Genomic DNA, 24,012 nt, shown 5'->3' with positions numbered 1-24,012 from the left:
TAATTTCTGCACTGCATTGTTCATTGTAGTGTCTCGACAGTAACTGCTACCCGACAGATGTACATGTACATCACTAGGAGGGAACAGAGTAATTCATGTGTGCTACTATACGGAATGTACAGAGGCCTAGGTGCTTCATGTGGCTAGTAGGGCCTGCATTGTGAGTAGGAATTCTAGATGCGTAGGTGATGGCAAAATGTCTTCCCACTGTAGATCTGCCCCTTCGTTGTGGAAGTGACCTTATACCGCTAGCGGTTGACGTCACAGCGTAAGGCGGTGTTGACCGTTGTTCGCACCCTCATTGGCTAACATGGATGCCAAAGGGGAATCCTGAGGTATCACGATCGCCGCCGGCGGTGATGGTGCATACCGCCGCAGAACATACGCACGTTTGTCATCTTTTAATCACTTGACTCCCTGATCTCGTGCAGACAGGTACTCCACTCTGTGTACTGCTGTGGCCTGCCTCCGGCTATGGATGTGCCACGTGGTGCAGGGGAAAGGGCCCTGGCCTTCACCCAGGAAGAACTGGAGAAGCTTTTGGACGGGGTCCTGCCCCTGTACGCGAAACTGTACGGACGACCAGAGGTACAAGTGAGTCTGGGTTTGGAGGACACTGTGGGGGTCATTCCGACCCTGGCGGTCATAGACCGCCAGGGCCGGGGACCGCGGATGCACCGCTAACAGGCTGGCGGTGCATCCAGGCCAATGGCATGGGCACTGCAGGGGCCCCCTAACAGGGCCCCACAAAGATTTTCAGTGTCTGCATAGCAGACACTGAAAATCGCGACGGGTGCAACTGCACCCGTTGCACCCTTTCCACTCCACCGGCTCCATTCGGAGCCGGCATCCTCGTGGAAGGGGGTTTCCCGCTGGGTGGGCAGGCGGCCTTCTGGCGGTCGCCCGCCGGCCCAGCGGGAAACTCAGAATTACTGCGGCGGTCTTTTGACCGCGCTGCGGTATTCTGTCGGGGGAACTTTGGCGGGCGGCATCCGCCGCCCGCCGAAGTCAGAATGACCCCCTGTGTGTAATGGATGGTGTTGATTGGACATATGTGTGCACCTCTGAGCCTGCATGGGCCATGGTGCATGGCATGCTGCGTGCGACTGTCCTGTATGTCTGAGTACTGTCCGTCCCATAGTGGACGATTAGCCAGCTGTTCCTATCGTGCAAGTGCCTGAGCTCTGTGTTCCATTTCTGTGTTGTCCTTCTAGGTCAGCGCCCACCAGAAGAGGGCATATTGGCATGCTATCACCAAGGAGGTGCGGACACTGTCGTAAGAGGTGGGAGGACCTGCGGCACTGGGGGCGAAAGATCAGTGAGGCCCAGCTGGGAAAGTCCTCCCAATGTGGAAGGGGTGCCCGTCGGACACTGACCCCCCTCATGCGAATGATCCTGGTGGTGGCGTACCCAGACCTGGATGGGCGCTTGAAGGCTGCACAGCAGTCACAAGGGGGGTGAGTACTCATTGACTACACTTCAGTCTGGAAGGTTGTCTGGGTGTGCAATAGTGCTCATGCTGCTTAGAGGCAGGGAATTTGACTGGTGTCCATCTACTGTATGTTCCCCAAAGGGTGTAGGAGTGTCCCTGTCAGGTTTCACCTACTTCTGCTCCTAAAGTATTTCAGGGGATGGGTGCAGAGCAGTATTCTGGTCTGTAGTCAGGGGCATAGCCAAGGGCATAGTGTACGGTACTGCCTGTTGGGTGTGTTTGCTGGGTGGGTGTATGTCTGGACATTCTGTACCTGCATTCAGCTATTTACAAGTGTCTCTCCTGTTTTGTCTCCCCATCCCTGTTTCTCTTGTGTTGGTTTGGTACAGCATCAACATCAGGCGAGGGAGCGGAGGCACCGGGACGTGGGGACACAGTGGCCCACGGATCCTCCGAGGCAGAGATAACGGACGCCCAGGGGACCAGTGGGTGGGAGGGCGAGGGGACTTCCACGGGGCAGGCTATTACCACAGGAGGTAGTGACTCTGAGACCTCCTCCAATGGGGGTCCCCCGGCAGTAGTGGACCCTAGTGCACACACCACTATCGTGAAATCTTACGCCACCCTGGTGGTGGGGGACCCTAGTGCACACACCACTATCGTGAGATCTTCCGCCACCCCCATACCATCACCACCCTCCCTTCTGCTCCCCACTGAGTTGCCCATGCCTGCCCACCCAGAAAGGTGGGCGTCTCCTTCACCCCAGGCATCTTCTCCTCTGCCCCAGTCAGCCCTGCTGCCCTCATAGCGGAGGCTATTGACCTCCTGAGAACCATCTCTGTAGGGCAGACAACCATCGTCAATGCCATCCAGGGGCTAGCATCAGAGGTGCAGCAGACAAATGCCTATCTGGATGGCATTCATGGTGCCGTGTCTGCCCTACAGAGATCTTTTCAGGCTCTGCCCTCCTCTTGAACGGCAGCCAGTTTCCCTGGCCATTCTATCCCCCCTCCAACCTCCTCTACCCCTTCCAGCACCCCACTCCCTTCACCCGTCCAAAGCAAACAATCAGGCACGCTGACAGGCACATCAACACACAAGAAGCACACTTCAAAACACAAGCATCACACCTCCCACTACAAGCATTCACACAGCCAACAGACACCTGCACACACAACAACATCCACTTTCCCCAGTGTGCCCACCTCTTCTGCCTCCCTGTCTGTCCCCTCTACATCCACACCCTCATGCACTGCATCTTCACTCACTGTTACTGCTCCTCTTCCTGCACTCACCACAATAGCAGACAGCCATACATGCACCCCATACACCACACCTGCACTCACCACCTCTACTGTAGTTGACACATGCAGCAAACTCACCAGACTTGCAGACACCCACACAACATACATCCACACTAGCTGTCTGTCTTCTCCCACTGTCTGCCCCCCACCTCCCAAGACACACAAACGCACTAACACCCACCCATCAGACATCCACCACACCACAGCATACTGAGCAGTCACCTGCACCCACTACACGCACCCCTACACCCCATACATCTACTCCCTCTGCCTCCACTCCCACACCCTCATCCACGCCCACCCCAATTGCTCCCAAAAAACGTTTCCTCTCCCGTGCTGACCTCTTCCAACCCACTGGCCCACCCCGTCTTGTCCCCAAACATACCACCTCCTTGCCCTTTCCACTCCTTTCACATCACAGCCCACCCCGGCCCGCCCTTCACATTCCCGTGCCCCTTCCCCAGAGAAGAAAAACACCCGGACAGAGCCTAGGCCATCCAGCTCCACCCGAGCCAAACAGCCCACCCCCCATCGTCAGCGGTCTCAGTCGTGTAGGTATATGACAAGGAGCAGGGCTGGCATGATCTGCAGCTCTCTATCCATGGCTGCCGCAGCACGTTCTGTGGGACTCTGGTACGTGGTTCCTTATATTTGGTTCATTTCTGCCTGGCTTTGTGTGGCGGTCGTTCCAGCCTCGGAACTGGGGGCGGAATGGTGGTTCATTATTTGATGGGCGGGTTGGGTCTTTCCGACAGCCTGTGGGCGGACTCTGCCGTCGGCGGAGGGACTGGTCTCCTGGCGGTGGATGGTTCGCAGGATGCGTGTGTTTTGTTTAGATCATTATTTGGCAGTCCGGACCGCTCCTCTGTCGGAGTGGAACGGACTGCTGTGTTCGTAATGAGGGCCTATGTCTTGTTGTGCTGTCTACCATGCACACTGTGAATTCATGTGTTCGAGGGTTGATTTTGTTACACGTATCCTGCACAACCCTATACACAGAAAACACTTGATAGATTGCAGGAATGCGTGAGGACATGTACTTCCCACCTATTTCCTTGTTCAGTCTCCTCATCTGTAATGATTGAATATACTTTTGGGTCCATCATTGGAGACAGTGGGCACTATGTACCAAATCTGAGGCAATGTTCAATGTCACACTAGGTAGTTTACTGGCACTAACACTCACCAAGGTTGATACTAGCCAGTATTGAGTATCTGCATAGGGTGACACATCCTTTGACTCAGGGCCGCTCATTTGTACATGTACCTACTGCCACACAGTGATATGACCCAGGTCATACACTGACTCTCATGTGCCTACTACACCAACAATATGTGTTACCATGTTCAATGTACTGACACATCTGTTATTATGGGCTATGGGTCAAGCTGTACCCCACATGGTAGTAGTGCTGGAAATGGTGACATGTACCTTCACAGTTTTGCAACATGACTGAAAACATCTACCTCAGTCTCCAACCATCACTGACTCATGCTCTTTGTGTTGGCAGACTAGTTTTTCATGTCCCATAACAGATCCCTATTTCACATCCTCCAAATGGGATATATGGTGCAAGGTGATTCAATTTCCCTTCAGACTTTCTCCTGCCAGATGCAAAATCTTCACTCAGCACCACAACATGTAGGAGGTTGTATCCCAATGGGCTCTTCTCTGTCAACCCTTCCCAGCTGCACCACAAGTGTGACACTGTCAGACACAGCAGTGCATTTGTATTGTTTAGGTTAAATTGCAGTACACATCAATTCTGAGCTACTTGCTATGCAATGTCTCCCCATTGAAACACTGTGGCAGTTCGATCTATTCAACCATCACTTCTAAAGCACTGCACAACCATGGGCCCACCAGGGCAACAAATCATCTTTGGTTTCAACACACATGGTCCTTTGATGTACATCACCTACTTTTACCCAGACACAGTCAGATTTAATCCATGGCATGAGTTTGGGTGGTCCCTACCAAGGCAGCTGACAACTGTGTGGTCTCACCATGCACATCAGAGCAGCTGTGTGCCATGTATTATCATCCTATGTGTTTTTACTTCCAAATCCCTACACCTGACCACTGTCTCCGGTGATCTGATTCTCTTTCGACAAGCACATTCCTTTGATTTCCATAACAGTGCATACTCATGTTTCTGGGCCCATGTAAGGCACAGTGGCCTCATGGTGCAAGGTGGCATTCATTATTACTGTCAGGTTGTATAGGGGTCAGGAGTTCATGCATGAGGTGTAGTTCCTGTCCATGGGGCATGTTGATGCAGCTTCCACTGCCACTACATCACATTTTTTGTCACACCAGCAGTGCAAACTTCAGACCCATTTCAACAATGCCACAAGAGACCATATTGCATTATTTTTCCTGGGCTTGAAGATGTGGAGTGAGGCAAGGCAGCAGAAGTTGCCTTATTCTGCATCAGGGGGGCATAGCATGTATGTTGTGGTGAGTTATCATACGCAACACACATGTTTTTAGTTGCTAATTTCCAAGATTTTGCGACCTGGGTAATACAAAAAAATGTTGCACCTCCCCAGGGTAGCCATAACAAGGAGTGGTATCTTTTATTATCCCATTTATTTCCCATTTTCTATGTGTTGCATTCTGCCCTACACATAGGAAGTGGACAAATCCTGACATGATTATTTTTGTGCAGAAAGGCGTGACTTCCTGCACAGAGACAATCCTGTCTGTGATGCAGGCATCCTTGCAACATGGATGCTAAGGTGCTTGTGTCTGGCCCTCAATAGCCCAGTGTACGTCAGCACAGGGGGAGATGACAAGAATGCATGTCATATTGATGGCACAGGCCATTCCTCCCCTTTCCTTGTAGAATTGGACAGTACAGCAAGGTGACTTGTATTGCTGTCCTACACCACTTAGTTTTTGGTTGAGCCACCATGTTTTTTACATTGTATTGTGTGACTTGTAGTTCTGGTGACTCATGTTGTCCATTGCAATACTTGTGCCAGTATTCCCAGGTTTGGCTGGACTGGTGCTGTACTTCACACATGCAATGGATACATGTGACATAGCCTAACTGATCTGTGCAACATATAACTGGGCAGTGTGAGAGACATTTCAGTGACATTTGATGGGACATGATTCAAATTCCTGTCCTATGCCCTGCAGACAACACAGTGGAGCACTGGCACATAGCTAGCTGAACTGCACAACATGACACTATTTGCCCCTCTTGACCCTTGTTGATACTTACCCTGTTTCTGTGGTGGTTCCTCATGTGCTGCACTGTCTTGTCTGGGGGCTCCAGCCATCAAGTCATCTGGGATATCAAAGCAGGGTTCCCTCCTGCGGTCTGTATGGTGCCTTCAAGTTCTTAGCCAGTTTCTCCTTTGTCCAGCGCTTATAATTGTGCCAGCGCTTCTTGCAGTCGGTAACAGTCCTCTTTGCTTGTCCCATACTGTTGACTTCCTCCACAATGGACTGCCAATGGCTTCTTTCCTCCCTTGTGACAATTTTGAGGTGACTAAGAGCTGATGTTGATGCTCTGTCACCTCAGTGGTGAAGATGTCATTCTCCTCTTCACTGAAGTTACACTTCCTCTTCATCTTCCCCTGTGGGTCTGGCTGGACATCCTGGCTAATGCTGGGGTTGTTGTCTCTGCTGCTCATGCCTGCTCCATGGCTACCTTCTGTGAAGTGTGGCATTTGTTTTCTGCGAAGCGTAATTTTTATATTTTTCTAACACATTCTACACTCAAAAGGGATACAGGGTCGATATGCGTTACTTTACGTGCCGCAAGTCAGCCTTGCATCACTTTTGCATTAGTAGCATCAGATTTAGCAACAACAGCACACACGGGGTCATCAGTTTTTTTGACACAGCCAGGGTCCTTGCGCCATGGTGCGCCGTTTTGTAAATACGATGCATCCATTTCATAGGATTCTGACGTACCAAAGCACAAATTACTTTGACGCATCGCAGTGATGCGTCATTTCTTGTAAATATTACCACAAGTGTTTTGTTGCCATCCGAAATCTGTGTATCTCGGACAGTGGAACTCCCTCATGGGAGACACCTTTCTTCATTAATGTCAAATTTGAGAGTTCAGCACTGTAGATGTCATTGCCCTGGCTTGCAACCACAGAGAGATTATCGCCTTGTCCAGGACATTAAAAAAACGTATTTTTGATAGAGTCGCCCATCTCCCCTGTAAACCTTGTGCTGCACTCACTTTGTATTTATTTAGCAACAGGTTCAAAGGGCTCTCTTCCACTTTCTCCTATTAATGCAGGATCCTGTAGGGATCTTGTGGCCTTTAGTTGACATTGTTTAGATAATTAATCATCTGGCCCTCAGATTTGCATTAACAATCTTGAGCAGCTGCCTGAAACACAAATTGGCGGAGATGAGTGTCAGACTTGCAAAATTACAAGCACCCCCAATGACATGAACTAGGTACATTTAGTAGTGGGGCAAAATAAAGGGACCATCGGGTCAGCATCCTTCAGATCTAGTCTTGAAAACTAGTCATTTCATGGCAAGATCTTTGTAGCAGTTGAATACCATCCATCTTGAAGTGCTGGTAAATCATGATCATTGATTTGGAGCAGGTTGATCATCAGATGGCGAGTGAAGATTCTTTTCTTTTTCAACTAAGAATAAATTGCTCACAAAATACTTGGAGTGAATGAAGAGCCAGTGAATCACTCTTTTCTGTAAGAGCGACCCTCCTTCAAGAGTTATCAACTGATATACATCTTTTAGGAAGCAGATAGTAGAGACTGACCTGGGTTTTTGTCATCATCTGAGCAAACGTAAACCTTTCACTATCTGAGTCACCTAAGCATCTCCTGAAATTGATTGCCAATTACACAGCAGTAATAGCACTCACTCTGTGACTCCTAAAGGAAGGATCAAAAGTGATAACATGCTAAAATAAACAGACTGCTGTTGTTCCTTCCCCTACAAGATTTAAATGGAAAGAGGAATTTGCTTTTGCACAACTATAGGCACTAAAGTTGAAGGAAAACTTGCCCCAAGAAAACATAAGTTTTAAAAGAGTTTTTGCTGATCATCCCAAAGGTTGTTGACAGCTCCCTAAAAGGTTCATCCGTGTATGTATTAGAATGTAATCTTCAGAACAGGAACCAGCCAATGTCAGTGCTATGATTGTATGTTATTAACAAAATATACATTTCGAAATATCATTGTGTAAATATTGATTCCAAAACTACAGAATTTTAACACACCCTTTGTAACATTGACAAAACGTATCGAAATATTATTTTCCAAAATAACAACAGAATTAAAGAAAATATCTAAATCGCAGAAATCAACATTAAACAAAAATCAAAATCATTTTATAATACTACTATTCTAACCAAAAATATATATATTTCTCAAGCTAAAATAACAAGAATTTTGCAATGCAATAGGTCTCGCGTTTGCTCAAGTTAGAGCTATTAGCGTTGTAAACTCCTAACTGGACTTTTCTTGCCACATAAACTGAAAATGAAAAGATAAACAGTTTGACATAAGTGAGCCTATGGCCTCCCTGAGCACAAAGCAAACACACAAAACGAAACAGAAGTTTTGCTTGCAGTGAAACTTATTGGCAAAAGTGCAATTATCCATGTTACCGGCAACAGTGAAATTATCCATGTTACCTGCAAAACAGGCCTGCGGTAAAAAATTAGCAATTACGACCGTGGCGGAAACCGCCAACAAAGATCAGCCACTTTAACACTCCGACCGCCACGGCGGTACAAACAACCAGCGCGGCGGTCACCGCCAACAGACAGGCGGGAGACAAGGTACCGTCCACACTATTATGACAGGCCAATCCGCCACCTTTTCCGGGGCAGATTCACCGCGGATAAAAGCACGGCGGAAACAGGAATCCCGAAGGAAAAACGCTCATCTCTAGACACTCCACGAGGAACAAGGACGCCATGGACCCGGAACTCCAAATTCTCCCTGCAATAGTCTTCCTGCTCCTCTACCAGGAGCACGAACGGTGGAGGCGAAAACCACGTTGAGTACTGCACCTACGAGACAGGGGAGGGGGGAGGAAAAAACAGTGACACACACGCAACACCCCCACCCCCACCCTCACCCACTACAACACACACACTAATGCATATCAATACATCACAGTTACGCCCCCCAAACCTCCCGGAAGAATGCAAAGACAATAGAAAATGAGTGTAACCATTGGAATATATTAAAAGCAATTAGGCAGAAATATATATATACACCATGTACATAATATATATCAAGCATAGTAGTCCAGGTAGTGCTCTAAGAAAGTCCGTGGAACACTGGGACCACACGGTCTGGGCGAGGCCCACACAAGATCCCCGACCATGACGGAGAGAACACTGCAGGGGCATCAGAGAGCAACTAAACAGGCACCTCAGGGGGAGGGAAAGGGGGGGCACGACGCTAAAATCCACGAGGGGGCCACATGCCCACTGTTCAATCATGGGGAGTGGAAAGCCACAGTCTCTCAAGTCTCTACAGTGGGTGGTTTGGCCACTGTTCAATCCTCCGGAGTGCAAAGCCACAGTCTCTCAAGTCTCTACAGTGGGTGGTTTGCCCACTGTTCAATCCTGAGGAGTGCAAAGCCACAGTCTCTCAAGTCTCTACAGTGGGTGGGCTGCCCACTGTTCAATCCTGGGGAGTGCAAAGCCACAGTCTCTCAAGTCTCTACAGTGGGTGGGCTACCCACTGTTCAATCCTGGGGAGTGCAAAGCCACAGTCTCTCAAGTCTCTACAGTGGGTGGGCTGCCCACTGTTCAATCCTGGGGAGTGCAAAGCCACAGTCTCTCAAGTGGATAACAGTCCCCACTGGTTCTGGAGGGGGCTTTGTGCCCAGAGTGCTTCATCCTGCTAAGGACAGAGGGAGTGGATGCCATTCGCCACTGGTTTTGGAGGGGGCTTTGTGGCCAGAGTGCTTCATCCTGCTAAGGACAGAGGGAGTGGATGCCTTTCTCCACTGGTTCTGGAGGGGGCATGGTGCCCAGAGTGCTTCATTCACCCCGTGACGGACTCAGTTGCGTCAGTGCCCTTGCCGCTCATGGGCCAGCGGTGCTTGAGATGGCGGTGCCCTGTTCAGCGGTGCTTGAGATGGCGGTGCCCTGTGCAGCGGTGCTTGAGATGGCAGTGCCCTGTTCAGCGGTGTTTGAGATGGCGGTGCCCTGTTCAGCGGTGCTTGAGATGGCGGTCTCCATTGCAGGGTCTCAGCTGTCCTTCATGGCCCAGCGGGCCTTTTGCTGGCGGTCCCTCATGGCCCAGCGGGGCTTTTGCTGTCAGTCCTTCATGGCCCAGCGGGGCTAGTGCTGGCGGTGGCCTCCTGGCCAGGTGGGCTGGTGCTGGCGGTGGCCTCCTGGGCAGCTGGGCTGGTGCTGGCGGTGGCCTCCTGGGCAGCTGGGCTGGTGCTGGCGGTGGCCTCCTGGGCAGCTGGGCTGGTGCTGGCGGTGGCCTCCTGGGCATCGGGATGATGGCGGTCTTCTCCGCCGTGCTGCTCCTCCCAGACTTGCTGGGTTTCTTGTGGCCCTTCCCCACCTTGGAAGGTGTCACAGCTGACTCCACACTCCCACCTGTACCCCTGGGAGTGGCTTTGGTGGCTGGAGTCTTCCCTCCTCTCCCGCCGGGCACTGGCCAACTTCTGATGCTTCACAGGTGGGGGACTGTCGGTGCTGTGGCTCCGTGCTGCACTGGCTGCCCTGGTGGCCGGTGCACTCCAGATTCCGGTGACTACAGGTACCACCGGTCCCGGAGATGTTGTGGCTGAGGTGCTAATTCGGAACCTATGATATGGATGGGGTGGGGGAGGTGTGGGAAAGAGGTCAAGGTTGGACAGGAAAAGTTTTTGGGACACACTGGGACGGGTAGCTGGAGGGGGTTTGGGAGTGGAGGAAGAGGTGGTGGTTGTAGGAGGTGTACGTTTGGTGACTTTGGGTGAAGGTGCATGCCCTGGAGGCGGTCGTGAGGTGGATGGCTGTTGGGTGGGTGTTTGCCTGCGTTTGTGTATCTTGGGAGGGGGCGTCACAGACACACTGGGAGAGGACACAGGGGACGTGTGAATGGTAGTGGGGGTAGTGACTGTTCGTGAGCGGGGTGTGGTGGTGGGTGTGCTGGAGAGGGACGTAGTGGCTGTAGAGGTAGTACATGCAGGTGTGAGTTTAGACAAGACTGGGAGGGAGGAGGGAGACGAGGAAGAGGGGGACACAGTGGAGGCAGTGGATGTTGGTGTGTCTGCATGTTTGTGATGCTTGCGTGAATGCCTGTGGGATGTGTGGTGCTTATGTTTGCCTGAGCTTCCCTTGGGTGTTGACGTGTGTGCATGTTGGTCTGTAGGTGTGCTTGGGATAGGCTGAGGTACAGGGGATTGGGTCAGGGTGGAGGAAGTTGGATGGGGGAGGCTAGAGACGGGGTCAATGGCTGCCATCAGTGCTGAGGCCAAAGTCTGAAAAGCTCGCTGAAGGGCCGTCTGACCAGAATGAATGCCCTCCAGGAATGCATTGGTTTGTTGCAACTGCCTCTCTACACCCTGGATGGCATTCAAAATGGTAGACTGCCCAACAGTGAGGGACCTGAGGAGGTCAATGGCCTCCTCACTGAGGGCAGCAGGGGTGACTGGGGCAGGGCCTGAGGTGCCTGGGGCGAAGGTGATGCCCACCCTCCTCGGTGAGCAGGCACGGGGCGAAGGCTGAGGGGCTGCTGGGAGGGCGGTGCTGGTGGGGGGGGTGGCGGCTGTACCTGTAGATGCGGGGGGCACAGATGTTGCCGCCACCACAAGGGAGCTCCCCTCAGAGGACGAGTCCGTGTCGCTGGTGTCAGCTCCTGTCCCCGCCATGGAGCTCCCCTTGCCCTCCGTCCCACTGGTGAATTCAGACTCCGTAGTGTCGCCCTCCAGGGCCATGTGGGATGCAGCTCCCTTGTGCTCCGGTGCCACTGCTCCTCCGCCTGATGATGCTAATGCACACAAGAACAGGGGACCACAAAAAGGGGGGGGGGGAGACAGAAGAAAGACATGTTGAGTGCATGCATTACCGCTACCGTTGGCGGACACGACAGACACAGAAGCCCCCTGCACTACGCCGCGCTCTTGGGCTCCACTGTTCAATTCCTGGGAAATGGCCTACAAGGCAATGGACGACATCTGCACACATAGATGACACAGGGGCATGACTAGGTGTACTTGGCACTCTACAGAGGTACGGTGGGGTGCCACATGGCCTGCCTTACGAAGGGGCCTTGCCTACGGAACTCGTCCTGGCCTAGGGAAACCCACAGCCCACCTCCCCCACCCAGACCCCTCCACTGCGTGCAAAGTCCGCAGAATGCGAGTGTACTCACCCCCTTGTGGCTGCTGTGATGCCCTCAAGAGCCCATCCAACTCCGGGTAGGCCACCGCATGGATCCTGAACATCAGGGGGGTCATAGTGCGATGGGCACCCCTCCCACGTTGGAAGGCCATCCCCAGCTGAGCCTCCGCTGTCTTCTTGCTCCAGCGGCAAATGTCCCCCCATCTTTTCCGGCAGTGGGTGCTCCGTCTGTGGTAGACCCCCAGGGTCCGGACGTCCTTGGCGATGGCACGCCAAATATCTTTTTTCTGGTGGGCCCTGACCTGCATGAAATGTACAGGGGAAAAAGAGAAGTTATTACCAACTGCACCGTCAAAGTGATTGGTCCCCATCCCTACCCTTGCCATGTGACGCATGCATTCACCGTCTTTCATGCACGCAGCACTCTCCCCCATTCCTTCTTACATCCAGCCCTCTCCACACAGGCATAGCCCATACAACATGCTCCCTGTGTACTTACCTGTTTGTCTGGAGGACCGTAAAGTAGCGTGTACTGGGGGAGGACCCCATCCATGAGTTTCTCCAACTCCTCCGATGTGAAGGCAGGGGCCCTTTCCCCAGACACTCGAGCCATTGTCTCTTCCAGACCGAGGTCACAGCAGCACTTGCAGTGTAGGTCCTCTCCTGTCGAAGATCAGGTATCGAGTGATTGAACAGATAGAAAATGGCGGTCACGTCCGCGGCGGTGCGTACCGTCACCGCCGGCGTACATCGTCATTGGCTCCTGGGACCCATAGGGTCCATTTTTAACCAATGCAGCATTGCGCTGCAGTCTTCAACCGCCTACCGCGACGGTGTACAACGCCAGTGCAGTTACCTCACATCCCATTGTCCCACTTTAGAGGTCAGACAGCCGCCCTTTTAGGGGCCCACATGGCTTCATTTCCAACTGCATCACACATACCTAGGCCTAGACTCAACACACATACAGGCCACCTTTTGTGTATGATTGGTGTTCTGTGTAAACTGTGGGTACGTACCTCTGAGTTGTTTGACTCTGTGCTCGCTGTTGTCCTTCATAGGCACCGTCCGCTGGGACATGTGAGGAGATGGCGGCATCCTCCGGTGTACCGACCGTTGGCGGACCTGTCGACAATGGAGGAGCGACATGTGATTATCACATACAGGCTTGACCGTGCCACAATCCAGGAACTGTGTACCCAGTTAGAGCCAGACCTGATGTCAGCAATCCGCCATCCCATAGGAATCCCCCCTCAAGTGCAGGTGCTGTAAGTGCTCCATTTCTTTGCAAGTGGGTCTTTTCAAACAACAGTGGCCATAGCATCAGGGATGTCCCAGCCTATGTTTTCCAACGGATTGTCCAGAGTGTTGTCTGCCCTTCTGAAACACATGCGGAGCTGCATCGTTTTCCCTCAGGTGGAGGATTTGCCTACAGTGAAATGTGATTTCTATGCCCTGGGACATATCCCCAACATCATAGGTGCCATTGATGGGACCCATGTGGCTTTGGTCCCCCGCACAGGAGTGAACAGGTGTACAGAAACTGGAAGAGTTATCATTCTATGAATGTACAGATGGTATGTTTGGCAGACCAGTACATCTCCCATATGAATGTCAAGTTCCCTGGCTCAGTGCATGACGCCTGCATCCTGCGGAATAGCAGCATCCCTTATGTAATGGGTCAACTCCAGAAGCACCGTGTGTGGCTATTAGGTGAGCACCTGGAGGCAAGTCAGTGGGAATGGTTGTCTGGGTCTGGGGATATCCCTCCAGGTTAGTGCGTGTCTATCAGTTGTCCCTCACCATTTGCAGGTGACTCTGGTTACCCCAACCTGTCATGGCTACTGAGCCCAGTGAGGAATCCCAGGACAAAGGCAGAGGAACGCTACAATGAGGCCCATGGGCGAACTAGGAGGGTGATCGAGCGGACCTTCGGCCTCCTGAAGGCCAGGTTCCGGTGCCTCCATATGACAGGTGGATCCCTATTCTACTCACCAAAGAAGGTGTGCCAGATCATAGTGGCCTGCTGTATGCTTCATAACTTGGCATTGAGACAACAGGTGCTTTTTCTGCAGGAGGATGGTGGTGTTGTTGCAGCTGTGGAGCCTGTGGACAGTGAAGACGAGGAAGCAGAGGAAGAAGACATGAACAACAAGGACTCAGTGATCCAGCAATATTTCCAGTGAGACACAGGTAATAGTACAGACCTGCCTACTACATGTACTTTAACACTACTACCCCTCTACTGTCACTGAGTTGTCACTTTCCCTTACGATTTCACAGATGTGGGTCCCACTGTGTGACATCTGCTTAGATTCCTCATGGACTAGAGCTGTGTGACATAGGTATGTTGACATTACAATTGAAAAAGCATTTTGTCACTGCAATTGCTAATACACTATTTCGAAATCACAGACAGACTCCAGATTGTTTTGTGCTTTCAGTGTGTTTATTTAAGTGCTCAATATTGGAGGGGGTAGTGAAATGGTGAGGGGTGATGGCGGAGGAATGTCCATGGCAGAGTCCAGTCTATTAGTCTCACAGGTGCATTGCCCAAATGGGCATAGGAAGTGGAGCTGGGGCAGTTTAAGGATGGACAGGGTGACAAAGTGGGACAGTAGGATGACAATCAGGGTGGTCTCATTTCTTGGCGGGGGTCTTGGCATCGTGCTCTGTCTTTGTCCTGGATCTCAGAGACCGTCTGGGGCGTCCTGTCCACTAGCACCGGCAGAGGTGGTGGTCAGTTCATCGTCCATGCTAGTGTCAGGGGCCCCTTGTAGTGCCACAGTGTCCCTCCTGGTGTTGAGTACTTCCTTCAGCACCCCTACGATGGTGCCCAGGGTGGAGCTGATGGTTCTGAGTTCCTCCCTGAAACCCATATACTGTTCCTCCTGCAGGCGCTGGGTCTCCTGAAACTTGGCCAGTACCGTTGCCATCTTCTTCTGGGAGTGGTGGTAGGCTCCCATGATGGAGGAGAGGTCCTCGTGGAGAGTGGGTTCCCTTGGCCTGTCCGCCCCCTGTCGCACAGCAGCCCTCCCAGTTCCCCTGTGTTCCTGGGCCTCCGTCCCCTGGACCGTGTGCCGACTAGCATTGCCCCCAGGTCCCTGTTGTTGTTGGGGTGGCGGGTTATCATGGGTTCCCTGTAGTGGTGGACACACTGCTGATTGACGTGTCCTGGGGATGGAGGTATGGGCCCGCTGAGTGGGTGCTGTGCTGGGGTTTCCAGAGGGGGGAAGGTCTGTGGTGGCCTGTGACTGGGTGAGGGGAACCGACTGTCCCGAGGTCCCCGATGGGCCGGGCTGGTCATCTAGATCCAGTTGGACAGAGCTGCTGTCATCACTGTGGGCCTCTTCTGTTGGTGGTGTGGACATGTGTGGACCCTCCTGTCCGGTGACGTTGGGTAGGGGTCATGCAGGGGTATAAAAGGATGGTTATTACATCTGTGTGTGTCATGGTGTGCAATGGGTGGGTGACCGTGTACCACAGTGCTTGCATACCTGTGTGGGACCTTGTGTGATGATGGTTTAGGGGGTTGTATGGGTATGTGCAGTGGCCATGCTTTAGTGATGGGTGTCCATGCTTTGTTGTTGCATGCAGGGCTTGGTGTTGGGATGGGTGCTTTATGATGTTGGGACATATGTGAGGAGTTGGGGTGCTGGGGGTCTGGGTGGGGGTATGTGATAGCATGCAGGTAGGGTGGGGGATGTAATAATTAAGATTTGTCTTACCAGAGTCCATTCCTCCACCTACTCCTGCGAGGCCCTCAGGAAGCAGAATCGCCAAGACCTGCTCCTCCCATGTTGTTAGTTGTGGGGGAGGAAGTGGGGGTCCGCTGAACCGCCAGGTGGTGTCTTGAGACCACAGAACGCACCTTCCCCCGTAGGTCGTTCCACCTCTTCCTGATGTCCTCCCGATTTCTTGGGTGCTGTCCCACTGCATTGACCCTTTCCACTATTCTTCACCATAGCTCCCTCTTCCTTGCAATGGAGGTGTGCTGCACCTGTGATCCGAATAGCTGTGGCTCTACCCGGACGATTTCCTCCACCATGACCCTAAGCTCCTCCTCCGAGAACCTGGGGTGTGTTTGCCGTGCCATGGGGTGGTGTAGGTGATGTGTGGGGTGGAGTGTGTGGTGATAAGTGTGCTGATATGTAGTGGTGTGTTGTGTGAGGTGCGTGGAAGTTGTGTGGGTGATGGTGTTGTGTGCCTGTGGATGCTGGTGTTCTTGCTGGTGCTGTCTCTCTCTGGCCTTCTTTCGGAATTTTTTGTCGTGGGGGTTTGTGGGTGATGTGGGTGTGTGTTTTATATTGTAATGGGTGTGTGGGAGTGGTGTGTGTATGTGTATCAGGTGTGTGTATTTCGAATTGTCCAATGTGGTAGTGTTTTGCATGTGTGTGTGTATTTTGAGCGTGGCGGTGTGTACCGCCAATGGAATACCGCGGTTGAAAGACCGCCGCGTGGATTCATGTGTCATGATAGTGTGGGCGTATTTCTGTTGGCGTGATGGTGGAGGTTTTGTTTTCGCCAGTTTATCACTGACCTTTGGTGTGGCGGACTTGTGTGGGTGTCTGAATTTTGGCGGATTCCGAAATGTGGGTCATAATAGCTGTGGCGGAAATCTGCGGCTGCAGCGGTGTGTTGGCTGTCTTCTGCACGGCGGTAAGCGACTTTTACCGTCAATGTTGTAATGACCCCCAGAGTCTTGTATGCTGTCAGTAGTTGGCCGGTGCGCTCGAGGAGGGCTAGACACCGGAACAGGCATGACGTATGCATGCCTTTCACTAATCAAGCCAAGCACATTTTAAAAGGCAAGCCCATGAACCAACCAAACTGATGGGCATGGTTACAAACCTGTAGAGAGATAACAACAGGGACAGAGCACTTTGCGCGCTCGACCCTAAAAAGGCAACTTAAAAACATATATCTTAAGAACCCATTAGGATCGCCACAAGGTTACCGAGCCCCTATATTAAGGGTGAGATAATTTGCTTCTGGAGTCATGAGGTTCATCCTAATACAGCTCTGCAAACTGGGCCAAGTACAACCCTTGCCACAATTTACTCTCAGTGAAATGGTTACAAGCAGTCATAGGCTTCTCATGGAAGTAGTGTGGGAACGACAAGCACACTTCTCACCAATCAATCAACAGACAAAATAAATCAATGACTAGTCCAGTGCTTGCCCTTCGAAAAAATTACTTTTAATCATACACTAATATTAAATACAATACTAATACATGACAAATGCATAACAAACATAAATTAGCATCTCTATAATCAATTTAGGAAATTATCAAAAAATAACACATATACTAAAAGGTATATAAAACATAACACAAAATACTTAGGTCAAATTTCCAAAGGAGAACAAGACTTACAATCTGTTAAGGGGAAAATAAATCCTTAAACTTCAGACAGTGCCACCATTGGGACCACTCTAAGCCCAATACATATGCTATATCACCTTCCCAAGAATGCATGCCAACTAATCCAAGGAAACAAGTGCACAAACAGCAAAAATAGAAATAATACATGAACATATGGCAAAAATAAAAACATCAACACTTACATTCCCAGAACACATTAAAAAAGTATTCCATGCTTAAGGAAGGATGTATTACATTATAACGAATGCCTTTACTACACATGCCTTTACCACTCGTTCTTTACCATGCAGTGCCTTTACTTTGCATTTCCTTTACCACACATTTCTTCACCACGCATATGCCTTTACCAGGCACGCCTTTACAAATAAATAATAACTATACGCATAATATATATATATATATAATTACCTAGTGGCAGTTGCCACTAGGTAGTTATAGTTAGGACCATGTTTCCATGGAAAAGGCGTTTTTGACTTGCCTATATCTTTTGCACTGTTTGACGAATCTTCATGCAGTGTTGCAAAAAAAGTGTTGCTGTGTTTCTTGTTGCGCATAGAAAGTTTCACGGTGATCTGTCAAGCGGTGGCCAAGAAAAATGGGGTGCATGGCGCGGAGTTAGGTGTTTATAAGGGCTTGGCTGCAAAGCCTGGCTGCATTCCAGGCCTTGCAACCAACCCACGGGCGGGGGTTGGAATAACGTTTAGTAATTAAAATTACTTTACATTAAAAAAACACTGAAATTCACTGAAGGGCGCAAGTTATAGTTACTTGAAAGAACTCTAACTATAACTGCTGAATTTCTATGGGTTTGTACGAGTAAATTCAGAACCTAACTATAACGTCCCTGTAACATTTGTGTTTTTCAGTGAACATAATTATATATATATATATCTATCTATATATATTATATATATATATATATATATATATATATATATATATATATATATATATATATAGATATATATAGATATATATGTATATATACATGCACACACTTATTGACTCCTAAACTCTAAACCCTGAAAATACAAAAATACCCTTACCATCATCCAATACTCTTACCCACCCTAAACCCTTAAAGCACCTCTACCACCAAAATGCCCTTACGCACCCTAAACTCTACAAATGCCCTTACCAACCAAATACCCTTACCTATCCTAAACCCTAAAAATACCCTACCACCTAAATACCTTTACCCACCCCTAAAACATAAAAAACATTACTACTCAATACCCGTATATATATATATATATATATATATATATATATATATATATATATATACACAGACACACATATACATGTATGTTACCTAATTTGTTATAGTTAGGCCTGCTTTTCCATAGGAAAATAATTTTTTCTGTTGCTAATAACTTTGGTACCGTTTGAAAAAACTCCACAAACTTTATTAAAAATGTGCTACTTTTTGACTAGTTTGTGCATGCAAGATTTGAGGTGATCCATTAAGTGGGGCCCAAGAAAAAAGTGGGACCCCAAAACACAAAATCCTATACATTTTCCATAGACTTATTTAAGAAGGGCTCTACAGAAACTGCTGTACGGAATTATACCAAATACGGCAGGAAGCTAGAACTTGGTCCGCAGATTGCGCTTTCTGGTGTAAATCTGTTGAATAGTTTTTGAGAAATTAAGGGTACAAAATAATTGCATATTTTGGCAGCTGGGCTCGTAAGAGTTTCCAAGAATCTTGTGGGTGCACCAATTAAAAATAGAGCATTCTGACTGGCCCAGGGAGCTTTATTTCCCTTGGGCCATCTTGCTGTCATAGGAGGCAGACTCCCCCAAGAGTAAGCGCTCCTATTTGCTGCAGTAACATGAGAAAAACATTGGTGGTCCCATTAGAGGACTCAGGGACTTGTTCTCCTTCCTGAGTTTGTAAAAAAAGAAATATGGGGACAGAGAAAGGATAACTTGAATCCCTAAGGCCCATGGGGGGACACAGAGAAACCCCCACTGGGGCCAAAAAAAGAAAAACATGTACAAAATGCTGCAATCCCGCAAGACTCCAACAGGATTTAAGAAGATGGCAGCTGGGCCACTTTGATTTATTATAAGCCACAGGGGATGTGTTTATAAAGAGAAGGTGGGAGCATAGCTCACCACCCAAAACCCCTGGAGGCCCTGAAGAGCCCCGAATTTGGGCCTCATTACTAGGCTGGCAGTCTCAGGACCACCGCAACTGTGGCAGTCTGACCGCCACATTACAACCCTGGCAGGCAGACGTTTAAGGGAACTGCTGTCCCCACCATAAACATGGATCCTGATGCATCGATGGCGGTCAGAGTTGTAACCAGCCACAGCTGCGCTGAACTCAGCTCTGCCTGGCTGATTACAACCCCACTTTCAGCTAGCCTTTCCATGGCATGGGCAGTGCAAGGGCCACCCTGCCCAGCACCATCTGTCTGCTTTACACTGCGCATTCCGAGGGTGCTGGAGTGCCACGATATTGACCTTGGTTCCTTTAAGGGAGTCAAGACCAATAGTGTAGCACTGTTCCCGCTGGTCAGCCTGGCAAAAACAGATAATACAACGTTCCATCAGTCCGGCGGGAACACTGTAATACGCTCGGGCGTCACTGCCATGGTGTTAGCATCCTCCATGCAGCTTTGGTGATCCTGTGGTGGGACCACCAAAGTAATTATCAGGCTTTTTGTCTGGAGAGAGGGGATGCAAGGACCCCCTCCCTGTGCCTCTCTAAGGGCTCCAAGGAGCCCACACCTGGGGCCAACATTGATTTTTAAAGGGAGGGAGCTGCGGAGCCCCCCTCCCTGAGCCTGAAAAGACCCCAGGAGGCCCACCCAGAACAATTGCTTTAAGGGAGGGAGGCCATGTGCCTCCGTGCCTGAGACATTAATGACCCTGGAAGCCCACCCCAGGGCCGGCTCAGCAGCTATGTCCTGGGTGCCCTCTTCCGTGACATAGCAGTTTCCCTGCTTGCATTAGTGCAGGCGGGGAAACCTGTGTTAGCTCTCACTTGGCAGGAGCAATCTCAAATGTTCCACCATGCGGGAGCAAACACCATGGCCCTCATTGCAATATTGGCGGTAATGACCGCCTACCGCCACGGCGACGGCCGCCAACATACCGCCGCCGTGGAGACCAGCTGGCAACGCGTATTATGACTGCCAGCGGTATACCGCCAGAAATCTGTCGGAACACCGCCGACGGTCATGGTGGCGGACGGCGGTAAGGCAGCACTGCTGACAGCAGCACCGCCACACCAGCAAAACACCACCGAGCATATCATGAGCAATGAAACAGCCTGGCAGTGTTCTGCTGGCGGAGGCTGCTGCTGCCAGCAGCGCCGCGGACTGTCTCCAGCCGAAGGACCCCCTTCAAGCAGGTAAGTCGGGTTCTCCGACCAGAGAGGCAGTGGGGGGTGTTGTGTGTATGTGGGGGGGGGGGTGTATGTTTTGGGATGCGTGCATGCGGGTGTGAGTTGCGTTGGATGCATGCATTAATGAGTGTGAGTGTTGTGTGTTGTGGATGCATGTGTGTGCAAAGGTATGTTGGTGTGTGTTGTGGTGTGTTGGTATGTATGTCTGCATGCGTGTGTGGAGGTGGGTATGCGTGTGTGCATGTGTGTATATGAGTGCGCGTGTGGGTGTGTATATGTGCAGGGGCAGGAGAGGGAAGGGAGGGTGGGGGAGGACTCGGGGGAATGGGAGGGGGGCATGGGAGACCCCTATCAGTGCCAGAGAAGGGATTCCCTGGCACCTATAGTGCCTACCGCCATGGTTTTTGTGGCAGTAAGATTGGCACGAAAACCATGGCGGTAGGCCGAGTTGTAATCCCGAGGGTGGAAATGTGATGGCCCCCAGGCTGGAGACCAAAGTCTCCAGCTCAGCGGCTGTTACCACCCTGGCGGTCGGTATGTGAAAGCGGTGGTTTTGGATGGCGGTAACCGCCATGCTCCAAATCCCAATTGTTTTACCGCCGGCCTGTTGGCGGTATTACCGCCACTTTAACACTGACTGCCAGTTGTTGTAATGAGGGCTCAAGTCTGCTCATAGCTGGCAGGAGTTAAAAAAATGCTCCTGCCATCTGGGAGCCAATTTTAGGTCTGTTTCCCTGGCCGTAGCAATACGGACAGGGAAACAGATCTAAATATTGCTCCCACCTGCAAGGAGCAGCATTATTACCTGCTCTATACGGGCGGGGGCAATGGCGGAATGCAGCTAGCTGTTGGGGGCTGCAGGGGCTCCCCCCACAGCCCCTAACTACAGGTTGGTGGGTGCCCTGGGTGGGCACCAGAGCAATTCAACCTTAATGGTTCCGGGTCCCGAAGTATGGGGTCTCTGGGGCCGGAATGGCCCATGGAAGGGGTTTGTGTGTCCCCTCCCTAGGAATATATTGCCAGGCTTTGGAGGATGGGGTCTCTGGGGCCTAAATAGGCTATGGCAGTTGGTTGTGTGCCCCACTTCCCCTTCAATATGGTGGTAGGTACTGGGGATGAGGTCAAAGGGCCGAAATCGGCCCAGGCAGAGATCCCCATGCCCCACTCCCCATACAATGCTGAGCCCCAGAAGATGGTGTCCCCAGGGGTGTGATAAAAGTATCTTTTTTTAACGTAGAAATTCAGTGAAAAACAAAGGTTAAAGTAACGTTATAGTCAGGTGCATTTGTCAGTGACAACATTAATGTGTTGAGCTAAAAAAACACAGAAATTCACCAGTTACAGTTATCAGCGCTAACTATTACTTGTGCTTCAGCCATGCACTACGTATGACCTCGCATATGACATCACCCATGATGTTCTATGACATCATTTATGACATCACTAACGACATCTCAAATGACATCATTGATGACATTGCTGATGTCATCATTCAAGCTTCGTTCTTCCACATATTACTGTATAAATGGCAATGGAATTAGAGGTCTGACAGTAAGTATAAAATAACTCATTAGAGGAACACACCCCTGATGCACACCAAGCCTACATTAAGAAATGAAGATCATATAATTAGAGAACTGAGTGCTGTAAACTGTGTTTTCTCTATGGAAAGAGTTCATTCAGTACCACAGTGTGCGAACTGTGAAATTCTTATGAAAAATACACCACAGACTATTCAAAAGAATCTATTAAGAACAGTGTACATTCTATGCAACAGTTGTCAAAAAGACACTATTTGTGAAAAATAACAAGATCTGAAGGTGCTAAAGATCATACTACCTGTACCCTTTGTACTGTGGAGAAAACTTTACAGATAGTCCATCTTCTGAAGCAAAACAAGTACACTTACATAGGTGAGTACCTGGTGCACACACTATTTTATGTTAAGTATAAATGATCATGCTGACATGATTCCCTCTAGTAACTCAAGGCTTCTTACAAAATGTTATATCTTTTACTTAGAATAGTTCTCCTGTTGGAAACTTTTTCTGCAGGATCAAAATGTTGTGTGGAGCACAATGAACACATTTCAAATGTCAGCTGCACACAGTGTTACTCTTGAATGCAAACACTTATAACGTGCTCAATACCTCTATACAGCAATGGAGCATCAGAAGCACATGCATTTTGTAAACACTTACACCAATTAACTGGACCCAGCCTGTACAAAATTAGGTAGAAACGTATTACGGTAGTTACCTGGCACTTTGTAAACTGGTAAACAATCTAGCACAGTCATTGATTGATGTCTAGAGTGATGCCATCAGTGATCAGTGATCAGGGGCGGACCCTCCATTTGAACTTTGTTTATTACCATTTTATTTTTCAGCGCCCCATCCTGAATTGAGTGTTAGGGAAGGATGGAGCAATTGCTGCTGAGTAGCAGCAGGGAACTGTGAACTATGTTTAAAGTGTGTATGTCCCTTTTGTCCGGACGTCTTGCAACAGACATTCAGACATGGGCACTTCAGACATTTCTAACCCAGCTGCCTTAAGACAGCTGGGTAGGAGAAGGCACAGGCCTCCAGCGCTCTGGTGACCTCTGAGAGAGCCCGCTCCCACCTATCCTGACTCTGCTTTCCTGCTGTTTATCAGCAGGAAAGCAGTGTCAGGATTGGTTAGTGGCTTTTCCTGGTCACATGGGTTGAAGCTTCCAGGAGCAGGAAGACGTCACAAGGAAGACGTCGAAAGGTAAGTGCCTTTTTTTCTTTTCTTTTTAATTATTATTACTGTGTCCCCCTGCTGTAAACAAAAGCCAGCCGCCAATGTCAATGATGTTATTAATGATGTCATGGAACATGACATGAGTGATGTCATATGAGAGGTTGAAATCCATGCATGGTGAATTTCTGTGACAAAGTTAATGTTGTCACTGACAAATCCACCTAACCATAATGTTACTTTGACCTTTGTGTTTTTCAGTAAAAAAATATATAGAGATATATGTATATATATTTCGTTTTTATTGGGCTGATCTTATATATACTTATCATTTTGTGGTAAAGGCATATGTGTGGTAAAGGCCACCGTGGTAAATGCATTGTATGGTAAAGGATGCGTGGTGAAGGCATTGTGTGGTAAAGACCACAATGTAAAGGATGTTTCCCTTAAGAAATGATCATCAACAAGAGAGGGTCTGGGAGCAATTAAGGTTCAG

This window comes from Pleurodeles waltl, chromosome 3_1 (genome assembly GCF_031143425.1).
Source record: "Pleurodeles waltl isolate 20211129_DDA chromosome 3_1, aPleWal1.hap1.20221129, whole genome shotgun sequence".
Taxonomy (NCBI): Eukaryota; Metazoa; Chordata; class Amphibia; order Caudata; family Salamandridae; genus Pleurodeles; species Pleurodeles waltl.
This window is presented reverse-complemented; position numbering follows the sequence as displayed.